Below are 5,771 nucleotides of genomic sequence, written 5' to 3'. Positions count from 1 at the left end.
AACACACACTGGTTCATAGACAAGACTATAACTACCCAAATCTTGTGGAAGTTCCGAGCAAAGACCAAAAGACTCGGTGAAACACACGGTGATTGAATGAAAGATATCTGCCATCAATTTGTATAAGAGAAAACAAAATACGACTATTCTTACTAAAAGATTCAATGAACCTTGAAAACGTGTGGTTTAGATTAGTAGACTTACTGATAACGTTTCACAAGTCTTTGGTCATTGTTTGGAACTCCCAAAGACTTTGGAAAGCTGAAGTCTTGGAAGTTGGATTGTATAATAATTGCTTGATGCCAGTAAATTGTTCTCTACCATCACCTCCCTTGCACAATGAATTGGCCATTTTTTCCTCTCATGTACTGTACAAGTCATTTCTAGTCACTACTGTTGCTATTGCTAGCTCTCTATTTTGGCATTTACTCCTAGTCATGTTGTAGTTGCGTGGAAGTGTCCCATTTAAAAAACAATTGAGTAAATGATTGTGTATATATATATTTTCATTGTTTTTTCATAATAAAAAAAGTTTAATGTGACTATAGTCAAGCATCCGAAGTGGTTTTTATTTATTTATTTTAAAGATGAAAACAATTACTTAGCCATTTATTCTTTATCATTTATGGTACAAGTATTTTGTTTAAACGGAATTGGTTTTTTTTAGGAAATGCTTTAAAAATATTTTTATTAAGAAAAAAACATAATAGTAGTATGATTTTTTTTTTTAAATAATTAATTAATAAATACCCTTTTTTTAGGAAATGCTTTTAAAAGCTTTTTATTAAAAAAAATAAAAAAATAAAAAACACAATAGTAGTAAGAAAAGTTTCTAAAATAATTAATTAATAAATAGACCGTTATTTGAGAATTTTGTTTCAAAAAATTCTTGGCCCCCCAAAAATTAAAAATCAGCCCCGAAAATTGAAATTTGTCCTTAAAAACTCAAACATTGAAGTGGCCACTTAAATTATATTTGGTTATACACTATAACTATGTATTCGGTTTGAGAAATTGGCTTGTTGCTTATTTAGACTACAAAATTAAAGTTTGGCATTTCAATATCTGGAAATGTGTTGTCTAACTCCATCTAAAAGATTGTTTAGTTGTTTTTTTAAATTTTTTTTTTGGTCCTCAACAAGATGACTTTGCAATTTAGCATCATTATCAACTATTAATTTTCTATGTTACAATAAATTCTTTAGTAAAAAATAAATTAAATATCAATTTAGTGAACATTAAATAAATTCTCGATCCTCATGATCTACATGAACTGTTTTTTTTTTCCCCTTTTAAAATGATGATATATTTTTTTTAATAAAAAATTTTATGCATTACAATTCACAAGTAATGAAAAATTATGGACGAAAAGTAGAACTTAACCATGATGAGTGTGATGTGCAATTCATATATAAAACCAGAAAAAGGGGTTTATGAGGAAACACTTTATCTAGGCTTGCTTCTCGATCAAGTGTTTCCTCATAATCCAAAGTAAGTTTTTTTTTTTTTTTAATTTACTTTGGATTCAAACTAAGAAGCAAGTAGTTAAGCCTAGCTCTTATATATAAATAATATATTTGTACTGAGATGAATTAATTCAATTGATTCTCTATTTTTTTTAATCTAAATGTCTCTTGCTTCTTAGTTTCCTTTTCTCTTTGTTTCCCAAACTCTCTTATTTCTCTTTTTAGTTTCTTGTTCATTGCTTTCGACTCAATCATTCATCAACCTTGAAAACGCACATTGGTTAATAGACAAGACTATAACTTCCCAAGTCTTGTGGAAGTTCCGAGCAAAGACCAAAAGACTTGGTGAAACACACGGTGGTTGAATGAAAGATATCTGCCATCAATTTGTATGAGAGAAAACAAAATATGACTATTCTTACTAAAAGATTCAATGAACCTTGAAAATGTGTAGCTTAGTAGACTTATTGTTAACATTTCACAAGTCTTTGGTCATTGTTTGGAACTCCCAAAGACTTTAAAGCTGAGGTCTTGGAAGTTTGGACTGTATAATAATTGCCTAATGCCAATAAATTGTTCTTTGCCATCACCTCCCTTGCACAATGAATTAGCCATTTTTTCCTCTCATGTACTGTACAAGTCATTTTCTAGTCGCTACTGTTGCTATTGCTAGCTCTCTATTTTGGCATTTACTCCTAATCATGTTGTCGTTGTGTGGAAATACCCCATTTAAAAAATAATTGTGCAAATAATTGTGTATATGTGTGTGTGTATATATTGTGGGGACCGTTCGATTGGTGGGCCCCTAGGGTTCAGAATGGGGTCAGGACTGCTGGGCCAGCGGCCCATCAGAGATCGTATATCCGTCCGAGGATACCCTAGTCCTCGGCATAACTCGTCCGAGGACGATCGTTTCCGAGGACGATCAAGACGTGGGCTCATTACGATCAGAGCTCCGAATTCGGTCATCTCAAAGGGTAGAGTAGCCGACTAAAAGTGAAAGAGATAAGGCAAACAAATATCTGAAGCTACAGATACCTCCGCATTAATGACCTCTCAACCAACTCTCTAGCCGCATTAATGTGGAGGTGATACCTGAACAGTGGGAAGGCAGCCTTACAGCTGCCCATAGGAAGTTCCAGGAGGTGCCAGATGGGACAGAAAGAAATCCTCCGAACCCAACCTACACGTGTGCGGCAAGGATGAAGCGCAAAGGGAAGTATATAAACTAAAAGAAGAACCTGAAACAGGGGATCGGATCGGGAAAGAAAGGAGAAAAAGAGAAGGACGAAGAAACAGAGAAAAAGAAGAGAGAAGAAAGTAAGAAAGGAAAGTGGTAGGATTCACAGAAGAAAAATATTTGTGAGACCGACCTTGTACCTGAAACAGGTTTAAGGGAAATCTTGGAGGGAAGTACTATAGTTAACCTAGTTCTTTACACCCACGCTCTAAAAATTGTATTGTCTGGGCCTTTTACGTGTGAACCCAATACTATTAGGTTCGTCACCAAATCGTGTCCTTACATATATATATATATATATATATATTAATATATATTATCATTGTTTTTTCATAATAAAAAAAGTTTAATGTGACTATAGTCAAGCATCCAAAGTGGTTTTTTTTTTTTTTTTTTTAATTTATTTTAAAGATGAAAACAATTACTTAGCCATTTATTCCTTGTCGTTTATGGTACAAGTATTTTGTTTAAACGGAATTGGTTTTTTTTTGGAAATGCTTTTAAAAAATTTTTATTAAAAAAAAAACATAATAGTAGTATGAAATTTTTTAAAATAATTAATTAATAAATACCCTTTTTTAGGAAATTCTTTTAAAAACTTGTTATTAAAAAAAAAAAAAAAAGCACAATAGGAGCAAGAAAATTTTCTAAAATAATTAATTAATAAATAGACCATTATTAAAAAATAGGTTTTGCTATAAAGTTGAAAATGATATTCTAATAGAATCGTAGGCTTGATTACCTTCCCACGTAGATCTATCCTTATAGAAAAATAGAGGTTCACCAACTATTTTACACTAAAAACTTACTTTTTCTATTTTACACTACCACTTTTCCAAAGTACCCACATCAATTCATCTATTTTACAATTTCCTCTATTTAAATAATAATATATTTTTTAATTTTTAATTATTATTTTTCTTTTGTACTTGTCCCTTTTTCTAATGTACCTACTTTTTCTTTTGTACTTATCCCTTTTTCTTTGTTCTTATCTCATTTCTCACTTAGACCAATCTTTGTCATTCTAGCTTCTTCTACTTCTTTCTTCTACCTTTCACGGTAAACTCCTCCTTCTTCCTTTCCTCACAGTCAAATCACCTCCCTCCACAAGCATCTTCTTCTTTCTTTTCCTCTCATGGTCAAATAATTTATCCACCACAAGCACCAATCTCCACCACAAGAACCACAAGAATAAAAACCCACCAGCACCACAAAAATCAAAACCCACAAGCACGGACTCCATCGACCCACAAGCACCAATCTTCGCCGCAAGCACTGATTTGTCTCTCTATTGGTTTGTCTGCGTGGGTGTGTTTGTGTGTAGGTGTGTTTGTGTTTGTGTATATTTGAGGAAAAAGACGATGAGGAGAAGGGAGAGAAAAAAAGTCACAAAACGTGGAATTAATAAAATAATGGTATACACAAGCTACTATAACCATGCATATATATATATACGGTTACTGTAGCAAATGTGTAAATATACACAATTTTAGAATGACTGATGTGGAAGATTTTTGAGATAAAATGTAAAAAATTTGTTGCTTTTTTGTATTTTGCAAATATTTACATCAATTGATGTGGATGCTAATCGTGCTACTTCAATTAGTCTAGCATTGAGGAAAATAAATGCTCTTCTTTGTCATCACATGATCACCTCCAATTCACAAAGTGAAAACAACTGTTCTTCTTTTTTGTCTCTTTCACAAAAACTTGGCCATTATTTCTTGTCATGTACAATACAAGTCTTGTCTAGTGTGAATTGATAGCTCTCTGTTTTGTCCATTTTCTTGGCCCCATTCATTCCTTGAATGCAAACCACAAATGTTTTTTTTTTTTTTTTTGGTTTACATTGACAGGAGTGGAATTTTGGGATGCACACATCTATAAACTTCCAAATTCGTAATTGTCTCTTGTGTAATTTAACTTACAGACTAAAAACGAAAAAATGAAAAACAGAAAATCTTCAAAGTGAGATTGCCCTGTTATTTCACAAGGAAAAACTTAACAATAAATCCAAAGACAACTTATTTCATAATTAAAAAAAAGGGTGAAAAATGTTGTATCTTCGAGGGGGTGTTTAGTACTGTTGTTTAAACAACAGTTTTCACTTTCAGTATTTAAATACTAAAATATGTTTTCCTATTGCACTTTTTAACCCACACATATTTCCACAATACTTAAACAATAATATTAAAAATCTCTAACCAAATGGGCCATTATTGATTTAAGCTTGTTAATGCATTCTTTTTTTTTTTTTTAATTTTTTTATGAACCCTGTTAATGCATTCAATCTCACTTCTTTTCCTCTTTTTAATTAATTACTAATCGCATATCCGCGCGTTGTGCGTGATAATTTTTTTAGGATGGTCTCATTAAATATGTTATTAATACTATAATTTAGTCATTAACCATTGGTTTTTCATTGGTTTTTAAGTTAATAAAAACCTTAAATATACATTTTTTTTACCTTTATACACACACACACACACACACACACACACACACACACACACACACACACACATATATATATAGTGAATCTTTACACATATCTTTAAGAAAACTCTAAATATTCCACTTTTTTGGATGCGTAAAGTTATAGACCACTACTCCATAATGATAGTGGGTAATTAATTTTATATTTTTTTTAGTGATCTCATTTGTAACGCTGCTTACCATTATTATATATTTACTAACTGATGATTTGCATAACAAAGACGATAAATAAGAGGTAGCATTGTTCATTAGATTTTCGAAAGTAATAGTGTATGAGAATTATATATATATATATATATATATATATATAAGGTTAAATGAAATGTCAAAAAATGGATTTTTAAATTTTCTAACTTTATTTCTTATGTAATTTCTACTACTATCAGAGAACATCTCTTTTTTAGTTATGATTAATATGGTTTCCGTAGTTAGAGTTTGATTAGTTTAACTTAAATTTAAATTTAGTACTATGATTGTATTTAATTGTTGATTGTTGATTTAATTTTTTAAGTGAATTTAATGGTTGTAAAGTTTTTAATGTTCTCCACACGGTAATCTCTATTTTATTT

This window comes from Quercus lobata, chromosome 5 (genome assembly GCF_001633185.2).
Source record: "Quercus lobata isolate SW786 chromosome 5, ValleyOak3.0 Primary Assembly, whole genome shotgun sequence".
NCBI lineage: Eukaryota > Viridiplantae > Streptophyta > Magnoliopsida > Fagales > Fagaceae > Quercus > Quercus lobata.
Note: the sequence above shows the minus strand (reverse complement) of the source record.